Source organism: Patiria miniata, unplaced genomic scaffold (genome assembly GCF_015706575.1).
Source record: "Patiria miniata isolate m_02_andy unplaced genomic scaffold, ASM1570657v1 HiC_scaffold_25, whole genome shotgun sequence".
NCBI lineage: Eukaryota > Metazoa > Echinodermata > Asteroidea > Valvatida > Asterinidae > Patiria > Patiria miniata.
In genome coordinates, this window is record NW_024037064.1 from 1,764,622 (window position 1) to 1,783,315 (window position 18,694).

At 42.1% G+C, this 18,694-nt stretch overlaps 1 long non-coding RNA gene across 2 annotated transcripts in view; it reads left to right on the forward strand.

The window, feature by feature from the left end:
• The first annotated feature begins 5,217 nt into the window (after positions 1 to 5,217).
• Positions 5,218 to 18,694, forward strand: part of LOC119733137 — a 59,542-nt gene continuing 46,065 nt past the window's right edge. For both annotated transcript variants that reach the window (XR_005271669.1, XR_005271668.1), the window contains exon 1: positions 5,218 to 5,258. This is a non-coding gene — a long non-coding RNA (uncharacterized LOC119733137). The remainder of the gene's footprint in view (positions 5,259 to 18,694) is intronic.

Consider the following 18,694-nt stretch of genomic DNA (forward strand, 5'->3'; position numbering starts at 1 on the left):
CACCCCGTACATTTTTGTTTTCACGAACTGACACCCAAGCATGATGCGGCAATACATCTATCCGTGTACTTGTGCGATTATACATGTACAAATTTTTCATTAAAAAGCGATTTAATTGGTAAAATTAAGATCAGTGTCAGTTCGTGAAACCGAAAATGCATGGGTGCGCTCTAAAAGTGTCGCACTGTGGGGGATGTCAGTTATCTCCTAAATTCCCAAACTATCTCAATTCTCTCACCCCCCCCCCCCCCCCCCCCCCCCCGGCAGTAAGATATTCATTTATATATGAAATGTTTACGTCAACTATGTTATTCAAGCATCTGGGACAGGGAGGCAGCGAACAGACTACACCTACCACTCCCAATTCAGATCACACTAAAAATACATGTACATGTACTCCACACCATGGACTATTTAGAAAGGTTCAGAGTGGGGGTTGGGCTGTTTGAATGAACATGGCCATGTCATGGCATGGTCAGGAACTGATACGGAGTTCAATTGCAATGGGTGGGTAGTACAGATCAGATGCGGAGGAATCCAAAGCTCGTCCATTATACGCGGCCATGCATGTCGTTGCCATCTTCAATCCAGAAATAGGAAGAAACTCTTCAAAACCTGAAATCACAACAAGAATATAACAAATGGAACAAAGTTAATGGGATACTTTGAGATGCATGGTGGCAGCAAATACACCAGTCCTTTTCTGGTGTTGACGTCAATTTGAACATGTGCACATTAGGTTAAATGTGACATAAAACAAATGAAAAGGACAGGTAAAAGGAAGCGTCTTAAAAGTCTCTGTTGAAAATTATTGCCAGGTTATTTTCAAGATTTTTGTCTGTGCCTTATGTTAAACAACTTTCCTGGGATTTTTCTTGCATTGAATTATGAGTGTTAAAAACTATAGAAGATAAGAAAGTTTCATATTTTATCTTTTTCTATAGGCACAGACATACATGTAAACATGTACTTGTACATGTACATGATGTATGTACATGCATGTACATACATGCCATGATCAATTTCTAAGTAAAATAATATCAAGATGCTCACCGATGAAAGTTGTCAAATTTTCTGAAGGTATCCTTCGTCAGGGCAGGGTACGTCATCTGCGTGTCATGGTGGAATGCCGTACACTCCGCATAAGAAGAAATGTAGGCCAACCTCCTCCACAGCGTCCGAGAGACAACCAATAGGTCTAGATGGCAAATTAAAGTACACATTCAAGTTCTTGTACAGTTACCTGACTTTTGTGTTTGTACACAACAAGAACAAGAGCATGCATTACATGGGTTTCGACTAAACTCCGTACCCAACAACCACAAGACTGTTAACGACTTGGTCCCTAACTGACGGGGTCTGACCGTCTGAGACAGCATGGCCAACTCAGTTCCAGGTCAACTTGGTCCCAGGTACAAATGTATAAAGTCGGTCCAATGTCAACTAAGTCTCAAGTCATTTTAGTCCCAGGTCAAATTTAAAATTAATGGAAAAAATACTCTACAATTATATGACTGAGGGCGAAAAAGAAAAGCCTAATGACGGCCCTGGCAATGTAACCTACATGTAGGGCCTACATGTCAAATCCTTTGTTTACGCATTTAGAACATACAGTACACAGTTTCCTTGAGAAGTTTTCAAGAACATTAATTAAATGAGCAATGTCAGGCTCCTGCCTGCAAAGAATGACCTCCATTCCTCCATCCTCATGTTCCTGCATGATGCATGCCAGCAAATCCTGACCACACTGACTATACATGAAATGTAAAAATCATATTGAAATTGGAGGATTCAGGACTGTTAGGATTAAGGAATGCATTGTGATTATTTATTACGAATACGATTTTCTGGGTAATTGCAACTAGCAAGGCACACTGGGCAGAAATATTTCTTAGATGAAAGTCTTGTACATACACGAGTCGTTGCGTCGTCCAAAAGTGCGTGCTGTGGGATAGCTCAAGGCGCCTACGCTACGACTGTTTCATGTACGACATTACTGTAATGACTTCCTGTCATGGCGCGGTGTACGTACACAAAATCCTTGTGTCGCAGGCTAAAAACAAGCAGAAACTACAAAAACTACATCTTCTGAGCAGAGTAAATACATAATCTGTAGGCTTACCTTTGAGATTTCCATCTGAATCTCCGAAATCATTCCAAAACATGGCCACGAAGGTCCCCACTCGTCACGCCATGACACTGCATGTACACTTCGTACGTCGCAACTTGACGAACTCCTGTTTTATTCACCCTCAGTATTGGCTAAAATTTCACGAAAGCATGTCGACCCAAACCTTTCTTCCATATCAATGTGAACCTAGATAACCTATTTATTGATAGATTGACCAAGTATGCGTCACAAAACTGCATTTTACTTAACAAATGATGTTTTCTCGAAGTGGAAGTGACGGCACGAAAACGCTTAATCGTACCAGGTCACAAGTCACACGCTGCATAAAAAACACACATTATCAGAATTTGTGCACGCTAGATGGCAACTGTCGACCGTACATAGCTTCATTGATGGTTTGTAGAGCCTTATTTGGTAATCTGTTGCATATTCATTTTAATAAACCAATCAATCTTTATATCTTTCGCGGGGTATTTAAATCCACCAACGAAACAAAGGGATCGCTGCGCGTAATGTTTATTTACATCGTGCTAGATTGTCACGTGGTATTACCACTAACTCCATCTCGCCAACAGAGGGCGTACTTTTTTATGCGTGAAACTGCCGTGTTCTTGATGCATCCTGTTCATATGCATTGCAACCGTTAACTGACTTAAATTGTGTTCCAGATGAATTTTGTTCGTTCCGTTCTTCTTTTAACTCAAACATATTCTGAATCCACACCGCCCCCTATTAATGGATCTTTTTCTCACTCTTCAACAGTGAACAACTTTATTTACCGTGTGGAACGTCATCCCACCTCATGAATGGACTCCACCGTGACTACGCTTCTTGAGAGGTTGATATTAGCAGTGTTTTCAGCAGACTCCAAGGCCTGGATCTCGATTGGATTGAGCGCTTGAACACTTGAACACTTGACCCGAGTTGACGACCCCAAGGCCTTGACCCAATGGTGCGGACCCACGGAATTGGCCTGAGTCTTTGGCCCACGGCCATGCTCCGAGTAAGTGGCGGTGGACGGTTGTCGTCACACGGACTGGCCCGAGTCATCGACCATGCCTTGACCCGAGGTGCCAAGCTACGGACTTGACCAGAGCCGTCGACCCGCGGCCTTGTGCAACTTGAACACTTGAACACTTGACCCGAGTTGATGTCCCCAAGGCCTTGACCCAATGGTGCGGACCGACGGAATTGGCCTGAGTCTTTAGCCAACGGCCATGCTCCGTGGAGGTGGCGGCCCACGGCCTTGCGCCGGGGTGTCGTCCTATGGACTGGCCCGAGTCATCGACCATGCCTTGACCCGAGGTGCCAAGCTACGGACTTGACCAGAGCCGTCAACCCGCGGCCTTGTGCAACTTGAACACTTGACCCGAGTTGATGACCCAAAGGCCTTGACCCAATGGTGCGGACCGACGGAATTGGCCTGAGTCTTTAGCCAACGGCCATGCTCCGAGTAAGTGGCGGCCCACGGAATTGGCCAGAGTCGGCGGCCCACGGCAAACCCCCGAGGTGCCGGCCCTCGGAACGGGCCCGAGTCGTCCATCGGCTCACGGCCTTTCGCCGGGGTGTCGTCCCACGGACTTGCTTGAGTCGTCGGCCCATGGCCTTGCGCCGGGGTGTCGTCCTACGGACTGGCCCGAGTCATCGACCATGCCTTGACCCGAGGTGCCGAGCTACGGACTTGACCAGAGCCGTCGACCCGCGGCCTTGTGACCACTACCGTGAATGCTCTTTGGAATTCTTGTGGTGAGTTTTATTTTAGAAACAAAAAGAGACCTGTATATGAAGAAATATGATTCCTCGGTTGGTATTTTAACACCCCCCCCCCTTGCAAAATATACAGTGCTTTATCAAAGTTTGCATTAAACCCGTTCTCAAATGCTATACTTTTCATTTCAAAAATTTCAGTAAAAACTGATTGTGTATGTCTTTGAAATGTCAGTATGAAATGGTGTACATAATAGATTTTGATAATTTTAACGATGGCTTTTTGTAATTTGTCCGGCGGTAACCGCGCGGCCATTGCTACCGTATTGTATCTAGTTCGATCCTGGCAAATGTTAGCCAGGTTGTAGGCCCTTCAGTTTTCTCTGGTGCAAGGGGAATACCCAACTTATTACTCAGTGTTTGAAATCCGACCAAATCCTGCACACCCTGTTGATGAGATGTTGAAATGATTAGAAAATCATCCAGAATATGGACTATTCCAGAATAAATGGTTAACACTTTATATCTAGTTTAGATGGCACACATCCTGGGCCCACTTTCTTCAACATTTTTATTGCGTCCTCCGTTGACGCATACTTGACTGTTGTGTTGCAATCTGGTATTCCATCGTTTACGGAACCATGTTTAAGATGAGACAAATGATGAATTATTCAAAATAAACCAGGCTGTCTTTTAGGAACTAAGTCAATCGAGCTAACGCAAAAATTATCGAGTGGCAAGTCTTGGAACGGCCCTGCGAGCCTACCTTGTCTAAGTTCTAACCCTAGTTTTTCAGAAACCACTTTTGGATTTTGAAGAGCAGATTTTAAATTTGTTGATGTCCTAAATTTTTGATTGCCTGTAAAACCTAAAAACCAATTGTAAAACCATGAATTAAGAATTTGTACTTAATGCCATCATAGCCTTGTAACATGGTTTGAAGCACATCTTTATTTACTGGTGTTATTGGTTTGTCCTGGGATAAATGAGGTCTGTCCCCTTCCTGTTCTGCTTTTAGGCTGTGTATAGGCCTCCTCTTAACAGGAACAATCAAGTCACAGAACAAAAATTTAAATGGGCGATCTGACTCTGTTATTATGTTCGTCCACAATTGAGTTCTGGTAGCAGGGCTTTGCTTTGTGGAGTTAATTCAAAGCTTTCTTTCCCCTTTCAAGCCCTGGCACGAATACAGCTCAATAATTCAAACGTTTCCTTTCGTTATTTGAATCCTTTCAGCAAAGTGAGGACCACTGACTGATGAGGGAATTGCTCTACTGAGATGAGGTTGAGCCTGCCTCAAGACATCATCAGGGCTCCGACAGCCTCATCAAACAGAAACCCGAGGAACCGGAAGCAGGGAGGAGGACCAACAGATGAGCGGATGACCTGCTTGCTGGGCTACCCATTACTGATTCTTGAGGTTAGTTTTTAGTTACATGTACCTAAGGCCCCATCTCGATAATGAATGCCCGTTATTTCCCGTTCTATCTGCGTTCCGGACGATCAGTCTGCAGTTGTCAAGGAGGGCGGGAATCTGCAGACTGGACGGGTGTGTTCACTCAAGCACGGCGACTTTAATGAGCAGGACCAGCCGTGCGCTTTTGTTATCTCAACAATGATGCAATGAATAAACACGAGTCACCGTAGACCTCATGAATACACACGGCCGGAATGCAGATAGACGATCCGTTTTGTTATCAAACAAAATTGTTCATTATGATTGTGTGAGCAGGAACCGGCCTTTTAAATACAAGTGAATATAATAGCGAAGCGAACATCGAAGCGAATTTGTCATCTGCAATCATTTCCAGAAAGGTTTCTGTAATTAATATAATAATTTATTTCATGGCGAGAATTTGAACTGTCGGTATATGAACATTAATTTCACCGAAACCTTTAGGCTTTAAACCGAGTTTTCTTACGAAGATCGTAACAAAAGCCGATGGTACATGGAACATGGAACATATTCACTGCAGATAAGATAACTGCCGGGATAACAGCGTTTTTTGGTGTCATTCTAACAAAGTATTTCACTGCATTTTACTTCCAGATTGCCGTATTTCAATGCAAATTAATGTTTCCGAAGTTCTCCACTTCATTATAAAACGATGTGTCACGTAAGTTTGCCGCGAAATTCTGAAGAATTGAGAAGTTTTATGCTTCTATAAGAATGACCATTTGGAAATTTAAACACAAATTGAGATGGGCAACATTCCGGGAAATAAATCACTGCTTAACGCTAGGAAAGAATTGTGAGGGTCTATTAAGTTTGCGTTTAAATTCTTATTTATTTGACGTACATATAAAAAGGCCAAGGAGTAAAATGTTTTAAGAAAAGAATACATGAAACAGCCGTTTTGCTGGCGGGGATTTCCCCCAGCACGCAACGCAAACAGTCAGCTCCCAAATACAATTGTGTACTAATTCAAGTGGCTGTGATCCTGGTAACACGACGCATCGACGACACATCCAACCGGAACCGCACATGCAAGACGCAGAAGGACCTGACGCACAGATTTCGTGCACTCAAGTTTAGTGACACTAAAAGGGGACATTTTACTGCGTCGTACTACTGCAAGTAGTGGTACAGCTTCAACACCTTGGACAAATGGAATTTCTTTCTCCAAGTTGCACATTTAATTCGAATCCTGATGGCACTGACACTTTGGTATTCGACTAGTGAGTGAGGATCCGATGGAAGTTGACTCCTAGCCTTCTAAAACACATGCTCCACACCCTGTTGATGAGATGTTGAAATGATTAGAAAATCATCCAGAATATGGACTATTCCAGAATAAATGGTTAACACTTTATATCAAGATTAGATGGCACACATCCTGGGCCCACTTTCTTCAAAATTTGTATTGCGTCATCGGTTGACGCATACTTGACTGTTGTGTTGCAATCTGGTATTCCATCGTTTACGGAACCATGTTTAGGATGAGACAAATGATGAATTATTCAAAATGAACCAGGCTGTCTTTTAGGAACTAAACCAATCGAGCTAACGCAAAAATTATCTAGTGGCAAGTCTTGAAACCGCCCTGCGAGCCTACCTTGTCTAAGTTCTAACCCTAGTTTTTCAGAAACCACTTTTGGATTTTGAAGAGCAGATTTTACATTTGTTGATGTCCTAAATTTTTGATTGCCTGTAAAACCTAAAAACCAATTGTAAAACCGTGAATTAAGAATTTGTACTTAATGCCATCATAGCCTTGTAACATAGTTTGAAGCATATCTTTATTTACTGGTGTTATTGGTTTGTCCTGGGATAAATGAGGCCTGTCCCCTTCCTGTTCTGCTTTTAGGCTGTGTATAGGCCTCCTCTTAACAGGAACAATCAAGTCACAGAACAAATTTAAATGGGCGATCTGACTCTGCTATTATGTTTGTGCACAAACGAGTTCTGGTAGCAGGGCTTTGCTTTGTGGAGTTAATTCAATGTTTTCTTTCCCCTTTCGAGCCCTGGCACGAATACAGCTCAATAATTCAAATGTTTCCTTTCGTTATTTGAATCCTTTCAGCAAAGTGAGGACCACTGACTGATGAGGGAATTGCTCTACTGAGATGAGGATGAGCCTGCCTCAAGACATCGTCAGGGCTCCGACAGCCTCATCAAACAGAAACCCGAGGAACCGGAAGCAGGGAGAAGGACCGACAGATAAACAGATGACCTGCTTGCTGGGCTACCCATTACTGATTCTTGAGGTTAGTTTTTAGTTACATGTAAAGAATAAGCAGAAACAAGTAATCAAAATGGGTGATCTGGCGCTCTTCTATGTTCTCCCACAAATAAAGAGTGCTGGTAGTGGGGCACTGCTTTGTGGGGTTAATTCGAACATTTCTTCCCCCCCCACCTCTTGCTCTACCTTTCAGATATTTCTTAATAATGATAATCCAGTCAAAACCTAGACAACTCAGAGTCATTGTGAAGATGTACCCTGGAGGAATGCTATCAGTCAAAACCTAGAAAACTCAGAGTCATTGTGAAGAATTATTTGATATTTTATAATGAGGATTTAAACGTACATACAGACTGGACATTTGTCACAAAATGTCTCTCCCTGTTTATACATTACCCTAATCACATCATAAATTTGAAGCCATTTTGAAAACTGATATTCTTGTTTGACAACAATGTAAAATGGCTTAATAATGTAACTGGAAGTGCCTATTAGAAACTGAATTTGTCCTAAGCACCCTTTTCCTAGCAGTGAAAAAAAGAGAAAAAATACTAGCTCATCTTTTACCTTTATATGCAACATCCATAAACTTATGTACTTGGCCCATTAGAACCCTCCGATGCAAACATGCATACTCAAAATCAGTCAGGTGACCGTTTTTTGACCCGATGGAATTCTATGCATAGAACTAAATTATTGACCCGTTTTGACTGCTTAAGTAACTGGCCATGAGAATGACTTGACCAACTGTGACCCGTAGAACAGTTGTTGATAATGAATATTTGCTGACTGTTATTGACTCGTTAAAGTACTGTCATAGTCAGTAAGTTGCTGGTATGGACTGTTTGAAACATGATCCCTGTCAAAACAGCTGTGGGTGCTAAATTGCTGTTGACTGTTTTTGACTTGACAGTCCTGATTTGAAAATCACAGGCGTGTGGAAAAAAGCACATCTGGACTTTTCGAGGTGTGTATTTTTTCTAGGTGTGTGATTTTCTAGGTGTGTGATCTGTGGTCCAGGGAAATTCAGGCATGCAATTGTTCGAACTTCGCAGGAAGCTTTTAGGTGTGCAATGGTGTGGGGGTGTGATCGCACGCCTCAAATCAGAAGGACTGACTTGACAAAGTGCTGTCCACAGTTGGTGTTTGGTATTGACTGAAACATGATCCCTGTCAAAAAATCCCCCCCCCCTCCAAAAAAAAACCCTACCTATTACCCTGTTTTCAAATGCCATGTAATTGGAAGCAGAACTTTTTGGGTGGGGGCCTATTGGTATTGTCAGCAATTGGTATTGTCAGCAATTGGTAAGTGGCTGGTATTATCAAACAGCTGTGGCTACTGTGTGGCTGTTGATTGTTGTACATGTATTTACCATATAAAGTATTGTATGCAAGTGGCAGGCATTGTCAAACAGCTGTGGCTACTGTGTGGCTGTTGATTGTTGTATTGACTTGATAAAGTATTGTATGCAAGTGCCTGGTATTGTCAAACAGCTGTGGCTTCTGTGTGGCTGTTGATTGTTGTATTGACCTTATAAAGTATTGTCTGCAAGTGGCAGGCATTGTCAAACAACTGTGGCTACTGTGTGGCTGTTGATTGTTGTATTGACCTTATAAAGTATTGTCTGCAAGTGGCAGGCATTGTCAAACAACTGTGGCTACTGTGTGGCTGTTGATTGTTGTATTGACCTGATAAAGTATTGTCTGCAAGTGGCTGGCATTGTCAAACAGCTGTGGCTACTGTGTGGCTGTTGATTGTTGTATTGACCTGATAAAGTATTGTCTGCAAGTGGCTGGTATTGTCAAACAGCTGTGGCTACTGTGTGGCTGTTGATTGTTGTATTGACCTGAGTAATGTTATAGAGTGCAGCGCTACTAACTGGCGGCTCCTCATCATGCTCTCCACCAATGTACTGATTTCCTCTTTCTTAGCGGTGATTCCAGTCATGTCTTCATGTCAAGTTGAAATTTAGCGCAAACTGATTAATATGGTGAGCCAGAATATATGTAACATCTGGTTTGGGAGCATTTTAAGGGAGTTTTTCCTTCCTTTCCTGTGCATTTGGGGCTTTAGCAGTTTTTCTGCGCACCAAGACGTCAGGTATCTTTTGTGACTAGTAGATCACACCTTCTGCTGGTAACAATTGGATGTTCCTCCAGCACCAGTGCAGCACTTGATATGCTAATGAACCAATGTTGTCTCCCACTAAATTCAACAATGCCACTGCATCTGCCAATGAACTCCTCAATGGCTCCTGCTTCATTCCAGCGAGTCAGATATTCGCCAATATACCTGCACTCCTTCAATAATGGACCCGATCTTTGCCGTCCATGTCCTCTTGCTGCTGAAATCTGTAGTGATATTGGACCCAGAACATGTCCAATCCATCCACCATCCAATCCATCCACCATCCAAATCTTCTGGACCGATCACTGGCACCTGTTGTTTTTGGCGCACTCGTTGTGGATGCAAGGCTGGGATACGTAGGCGCCGATCCACTTACTTCAACTTTGACATACCCATTGTAATTGGAAATCGCACATCAAGTCAAGACGGACCCCATCACCCTGATTACTTCAATCAAAATTCACCAGCCCGGTATGTAAATGCACACAAAACTTGGTTTATCCACATCAGTCTGTGACGGTCATACTAAAGCGTCAACATAGCGTCGACTCAGTGTCAACACATCCAAAATGCATTAAAAGTGACACAAACCATACAGTATGGACAGAAACAAGAGTTTGGCTTAAAATCAATAGGTTAAACATCTGAAAATTGCAATTTTCAGTTCAAGAAAATTGGCTCTCCGTGCCGCTCCGAGATCGGCTGCCATGTTGCCTCAGTGGCAGCACGAACCATTCCATTATGCTAAAGGATGATAGCATCGTTCAATAAACCTCAGTCCCTCAGTCTCTCACAGATCAGAGTGCATCCTTCGGCATCAAGGCGCCCTCTGTTGTTTATGACAAGTTAATGTCATAACCTACACACCCCTACTTGAAATGGTATAATCAAAGCTTTGTGCGAAGTCAAGATGGCGGACAACAGCCACACAAGTTAAAGGTCATTTTTTCGCGTGAAAATACTATATTTTTAAGAACAAAATGAAAACTCAATCCAATGGAAATTCTCTTTTATTCTATGCTTTGCCATTCTATACCTTTTTTGGTCAATTCAGAATGTGTTTTGGATGTGTTGACAGTGTGTTGACGCTTCTGTCATGTGTTGACGCTGTGTTGACGCTGTTTAGTGCGACCTGTCTGTGAGATCTAAACCCTCATAAACTCAAGCTAGACACTACCTTCTGCATGCTTAATGCCCGGTCAATTCGGAACAAGACAACAGAACTTATTGATTTTGTTTCTGAAAATCATCTTGATATCATTGGTATCTGTGAGACATGGTTATCCATCGCAATCTCCACAGCATTGATTTGAATCTCTTGTGCGCTGAGATTGAAGGCAACCATCTGTCAGCCCGATGCAGTGTTGCCAGTGTTGTAGTCGAGTACTTTTTTCTGAGTACCGAGTACTGCCGAGTACTCAGGGATGTGATTTCTCCATTTTTTTCCGGAAATCCGGTTTTTGGGGGTTCAAAAGTCCACCAACGTGAATCTTGTGAATCCGTTGAGAAAATAGGGGGGTAGAATGTGCTAATTAATTATTCATAATGAGTTTTGCTTGCCGAAATATCCAAATTTACTTACGGATATTACTTCGTTAATCAATACGCACGCACATATTGAATAACCAATGCGAGAACGAGGTTGAAGACCATGCGTTGCCGTTAGCGCAATCATGTGATTTTTCGCTCGGGTCCGAGGTTGTGATTATTTAGGTCTAGTTCCTGTGTCGGTACCCAAGATGCACGTGTTGCGCTGGTCAGGTGTACAGACTAATATTGCTCAGCATGCACAACGGCATACAGTACAGTGCAATCGTGTGGATTATGCACGTTGTTTCATGTGCGTCGAGTGTTTGTGTACGCGGCGTGTACGGATGCTTCCAACATGGCTGCGCCCAACAAGTCGATATTGTTGCACGGAGATAAATCAGTGCGAGAGCTTGATAGAAAAAAGTGAAAAATAAGTTCCGGTGGGAATGGTTTCAGGACTCCGTTATTATTGATGGGCATCAGCATGAATTTCAAGAGTGTTTCGATAAAATAGCAACCGCTGGCAAGGTTTTTTGCAATGTTTGCAACGACACTATCAACTACGCGTCAAGTGGAAAGAAATTGCTCGTATCCCATGTGAAACACCCGAAGCACATCATCATTGAGACTGATTAGTCTGTGTCAGATCCAGTTAACCTTCCTCTTAAAATGTTCAAAGACAGTGGTAAATAAAACAATGTCCACAAATTATTCTGTTCTCCGAATTAATTTATTGATTTAAAAATCACTCCTACTTACAACAATACCTCAAGCTTGAGTTAATTACTCTCAAATGCACCACCTGTAAATTGTAATCAAATATATAAACAGAAAATATCACAGCTGTGTTGGACAATTACATCCAAGGTACGAATGAATACGGGATTAATCACACTGGTCAAATATCCAACACAAAAATATATTACACTATTACGAACGGTTGAATCTACCCAAGATTCACAACCTTCTGCACACTATTAATTTAAACTTTTCCAAAATATATGAAAACAAAACTCCTTAGTCTTCACTGTATAAGTGGAATCAAATTTCAAACTTCTCTCCGCAAATACTTCCAAATTATTAGGTTCTCTGTAACTCCACTCCCCGCAGGGTCTGTGTGAACGAAGTCACAAATTTAAATTGAATATTTTATCCTACTTTTGATGACGTTTCACGTCCTCACGTTACTGCAAATTCAAAATACACTATTACAATACTATCAAAAAAACAATTACATAAATGCAGGCATAAAAACAACTGACTTCTTCCTGGTAGTTCTCGCCACCCACTCCACGGTTAAAACCACTGGAAATGCTGCTGCTGTAAGCTGCCTTCAGCCCTCTGGCTTGACTTCAGTGCCTGTGGCGTCGCCTTCGTGCGTCTATCCTCGTCAATTATAGGATCAGATTAGGCCGTCTGTAAATTTATAATTTCAATAAACTCTCACAATAATTTTGAGTCACTATACAAAATACAGGCCGAATCACCAATCAAATGTTCTTCAAAGCTAATCCTAAAAATGAATACTACTCTATACTTCGATCTCATGTCAGTTAGACTTTTCTCATTCTTAAATTAACACAATTAAATCAACTTCTGATATATACATCAGGTATGCAACAATCCTCATAATATATAGCCAATCAATTTTATCTCAAACAATTAACAATTCTAGATTCAATCCTTAATCCTGGTGAATCTCACAACAATAAATATACTGAAGGGAAAACAATATTTTCTTTTCTTTTAATTAATCATGAAAACAATTAAATCTTCAACTTACGGTTGCTGGTCAATGTTGCTGACTTGTCTCCCTCACGCCAAAGTTAAAAACACATTCAAGCACAAATTTGCTTGAAAAGCACTCTGAAATCTTCAATGTTGGCTGCACTGCGATTGTCACAAGCCAGATTGCTTGGAAGAAAGATCTTAGGGCCTGAATTACCCTAAAGTATCAAAAATCGCTGCAGCAGAGCAGAGTGATGGCTCAAATACATGTACATGTACACAGCTCAGAATCATGGAGACAACTACCTCACTTTCCCTTCAAATTCCAGCAACCTTCCACTAATTACCATCTCATTTCCTCACACTCATTCAAACTTAACTTCATTCCCATTCTTATTTAAACCAAAGCTCATGAATATGCAAAATATCTACCTTACCAGAGTGGAGATACCAGGGATGTGCATTGTGTGCATGTGGGTACATGGAAGATGCTCCTAGAGGTATTGTGTGTGGAATGTGTTCTTATTGTTACCTTGATCAGTCAACCACGGCTGGCTAGGTTTGGGCTCTGATCCACTCATGCGTAGTTGTACAAGGGTTAAAAAAAAGATTTATTCACACTACCTATTAAATAGTCACAGATACAAGAAAAGGGTGGTTTTATTGTGACAGTCTGGTGCTTCCAAAGATGGTATGTTCCATTCAGTTGTGGATGAAGCAAAACAAATATTTGTGTAGAATAATCTTGTTTTATTTATTTCTTCATACTTTTACAATGGTTATTATTAATCACCATGGAGTATTTATAATTACAAATAAGTGACAAATCAATGATGATGGTGATGAACTGAAACAAAATGCAACAAAAGTGAAAAAAGAAATAACAAAATTGGCAAAATATTTTGGCTGAAATGATGGCCCAGAAAGGCTTAGATTGCACCACAGAGCATCTAAAATCCAAAATTTTTCAAGGCCCTTAAGCGGGCCCCGGACCCCACACCGTAATGGCTCCGCGCTCGCAAGATTTTGTACTCGTGCATAACATTTTCAGGTTTTTTTTGTCACATCCCAATCACATCCCTGAATACTTACAGTACTGTAAGTAACTGAGTACAAGTACTTGTACCCCCGGGAACAAGAACAGGTCTCCGAGTATGAGTACTTATACTTCCGAGTACGAGTACGAGTACTTTACTTCCGAGTACGAGTACAAGTAGTTGTATTCCGAATACAGCCATATGGCAAATGGTTGATTGTGCGTAATAATTGGCCCAGACCCAGTCAGACCGATATGCAGACCCAAACACGGCTAGCTGTTGTGTTTGTCTGGACGTGCACAGAGGAAAATCAGGAAACTTCAATTTCTCCACAAGCCAATCAACCATTTCAAAGTGAAAGTATTGATAAAATAAGGCCATGGTGTATAAAGTCAAGCTATACCATTTCCCCTGAGTACTGCTATTCGAGTACGAGTACTTTGCTGCCTGAGTACGAGTTCCGTCATTTCTTTTCGGCCCGACACCGGTTGGTACACTGATGAGGTGTTCCAAGCTAAGCACAGACGAAGACAGCTTGAGCACAGGTGGCATGCATCCTCACTCGAGATTGACCGCCATCTACATCACCAACAATGCCAGCATGTGATCTCGCTGATCCGTAAGGCCAAAAGAACCCATTACTCAGAAATAGTCTCCAAGTGTTCCGGTGATCAAAAACAACTGTTTCGTGTCGCCAACAAGCTTCTCCATAGGAATAAGGAATCTTATTTACCACAAGTACGATTCCGACAAGTCACTGGCTGACCATTTCAGCCGTTTTTGTCACGTCCAAGATTTCTTCGATTCGTGATGCACTACCTTCCCTTGTGCCAGATACAGATACTTCTACCCCCACCCCGCCAACACAAACTACACTGACCAGTCTCCGTTCTGCCTCTCAAGATGAGACACTGCATGACCAGTCTCTGTTCCGCCTCTCAAGATGAGGTTTGCACTGTCATCTTCAAATCCCCAGCCAAATCATGTGACTTGAACCCTATACCAACCTGGCTCCTTAAGCAATGTTCTGAATCCATCGTTCCTGCCATCACCACGATTATCAACCGCAGCCTGCAATGCAGTGTTGTTCCTTCTGTTTTCAAAGTTGCCCACATGTGTCCAGCATTGTTAAAGAACTCCAATACTACCGCCCAGTTTCCAACTTGCCGTACATCTCAAAGTTACTTGAGTGTGTTGCTATCTCCAGGCTGTCGATGCATTTACGGAATAATGATCTATTGGATAGTCGCCAATCTGCAAATCGTCAGAACCATAGTGTAGAAACATTACTTGTTCATCTGTCCGCGACCACATCCTGTGACAGATGGATGTTGGCAAAGTAACGGCACTTGTGCTTCTCGATCTGTCATCAGCATTTGACACCATAGATCACGCCATCCTGATCAGTCGCTTGCACTCTTTGGGAGTGCACGATGCAGCCTTGCAGTGGTTTGACTCATACCTTGCAGACCGGCAACAGTCTGTTAACTTCAATGGAGTATTATCTGCTCCTGCCTCCCTTGACTGTGGTGTTCCTCAGGGATCTGTTGGCGGTCCCATGTTATTCATCATGTACATTTTACCACTCGGCCAGATCATCCAGAAACACAACCTTCAATATCACTGCTATGCTGATGACATACAGCTGTATCAATCCTTCAATCCATCTCAAACCAATGCTGTGTCTGCCCTGGAGAATCTCGAGGCTTGCATTGATGAGATCAAGACATGGATGATGATGAACAGTCTCAAATTGAATGACGACAAGTCTGAATGTATCCTGTGTGGCTCAAAACAACAACTCGCCAAGTTCAATATCACCAGCATTAGGATTGGAGATTGCCACATCCATCCTTCCACCAAGTGTCGCAACCTAGGTGTCACTTTCGACCCCCACATGTCCCACATTGATCAGATATCAGCAGTGTCAAAATCAGTCAGATTTCATCTCCGTAATCTTGGCTTCATTCGGAAGTATCTAAATCATACGGGCACTGAGCAACTAGTCCATGCATTTATAACTTCGCGCTTAGATGTTTGTAATTCACTCATGTATAACCTGCCACACCACCGGATAACAAACTTCAACGCCTCCAAAATGCCACTGTTGGCCTCATCACCTTATCCAGACGCACCACTCACATCACCCCCGTCTTAAGTCCCTTCACTGGCTCCCCATCGCTGATTGCATTGCCTTCAAGATCCTCCTTCTCGCTTTCAAGTCACTACAAGGAACTTCACCGGACTACATAACGGACATTATCACGAAATATCAGCCGTCACGTAGTCTTCGTTCGGCCGGAGTGCTACAGCTTACTGTTCCCCGCACCAATCACTCTTGGGGAGACCGGTCTTTCTCAATCACCGCTCCCGAACTCTGGAACAATCTACCCCTTGAAATTCGCCAGTCATCATCATTGTCTGTATTTAAATCTTCTGTGAAAACTCATATGTTTACCTCACGTTTTTGTGTTTAATGAGTTGATGTTTATTACTTCTGTCACTAATTTCTGTTATTCAAATTTAACTTAATTTATAGTGTAATTGTTTTGTATGTATTGTGCGCCATGAGCGTCTTGCTTGGTGGATGTCGGCGCCTTATAAATGTTCATTATTATTATTATTATTAATATTTCCAAGCATGTGTCAAGTGACACATTTTTGGAAATGTCTGTGAATTGGTCCCCCCATGCATTCCTATTTGTACTTGGTTTGCTATAGGGCTTGATCAATGACGTCCAAATCTGTAGGAGAGCTGCAACTGCGTATTTTACGCAATATATCATGCATTGCGCAGTGTTGAAAATGTTCCAAACATCTGCACTTATTGCTTGAAATGTTTTTCGAATTTCGACGCGGCCGATACTCGTTATGCAATTGGATGCTCAGTATGTTGATGCACGTGGCTGGTCTGTAGGAAATGACGTCACTTGAACAAGACCTATTGGGGAAGCCACAAATGGGTGACAACCTTCTCGCATGCTGCCAATTTCCAAACGTTTGTCAAGTGACACATTTTTGGAAATTTCTGTAAATCCGCCCCTCCCCCATGCATTCTAATTTGTAATTGGTTTGCAAATTGGGGATCCACGAATGAGTGACAACCTTGCATGATGTCAGTTTCCAAACATGTGTCAAGAGGCACATTTGTGGAAATTTCTGTTTATCTGCCCCCCCCCCCCATGTGTTCTAATTCCCCCCCCCCCCACGTATGTTTCAGCCGCTCATTTAGTTTGCGCGAATGCGCACTCAAAATATGAAATACTGATAATCAGCAAACATGGATGCCTGCAGTCGCAGTTTGAGCCACTGAAGTATCGGTCAACATCACGCTCAAAGTACTTTGATAAATTTTTCTTTCCACGTAGACAGGAATTTAAGGCAATCAAAGTCACTTTTGCAAACCTTAGCGCTAAAAAACAGAGAGTATTTGATGCATTTGTTTTGTTTTTCCGTGTCGTGTAGTACGAAAATATTGGGTCACAAATTCAAAACAGGCGACAGTTTAGGGGATAATTTTTCAGTTTTGCAGAGTAATTGTAAACTTGTCTTCACTGAAAAATGGTAAAGGATGCCACGAAAAGTGCGAAGTATAAATATCATTTAAGTCGGAAACCGTTTCAATGAGAAAAGTAAGGTCTCACGTTATACGTTTTTTTCGTTGAATGTGACGTTACTGTGCACGTACCTGTACACAGACCCTGGAATCTGGCCCGTAAACATGGCTAGCCACGCGCCACGCGCGCCGCGGCGCTCCGTTTGTAATCTTTCGACGCGTTGGAAATGTATACATTTAACTGAAACGATTTACAACTGACTGGTTCCCGGCCCTGAAATGCAGTTAAGTACGATCATAGAGGGTACTGGGACCAATGTATTTGTGCATGAAGCTTTCAAAATGGGTTTACTCGAAAAATGACGATTTTTATAACTACAGGTTTCCTTCTTACATCAAATCACCTGTAAAATGAAAATGATCTATCATCCTTTCCGATGGTACTACGGCTGATCTAAGGTAAACCCGGCAAATTGTCCAAATGTTTAAACCAAACTCAAAAGCGAACGATGTTTTTCCTTTTCATTTTGTACGTTTTTTGTCCATAATTATTGCTTTTTTGTATATATTTGAAAAGGTTTTTAGCGCCGTTACCACACTGTAGAGACAATTTATATCTTTGTTCACTTGGTCTGCTGATAATTTTTGGTTTGAATAATCTTTTAAGTACGTTTGAGAAGGATACATTTTAAGACATGAAAACCAGACAATCGTTCAGTGCGTCGTCTGCTACCGCTGTTTGCAAGCTGACGACGCGGAGGAAACCATTGCGCATGCGTGAGAAGACGAACTAAATGCACGCACGGTCTATGGGGCTGAAACATACGTGCCCCAAAGATGTGTCAAGCGACACATTTTTGGAAATTTCCGTAAATCCCCCATGTGCTCTAATTTGTACTCGGTTTGCATTCAGGGGATTTACAAATGAGTGACAACCTTCTCGCATGCTATCAGTTTCCAAACGTGTGTCAAGTGACACATTTTTGGAAATTTCTGTGAATCCTCCTACTCCCCTATGTGTTCTAATTTTTACTTAATTCACGAATGGTTGACAACCTTCTGGCATGCACAAAATAAGATCCTTTCCAAAGATGTGTCAAGTGACACATTTTTGGAAATTTCTGTGAATCTGCCACCTCCCAAATGCGTTCCAATCTGTACTTAGTTTGCAATTGGGGAATCCTTGAATGGTTG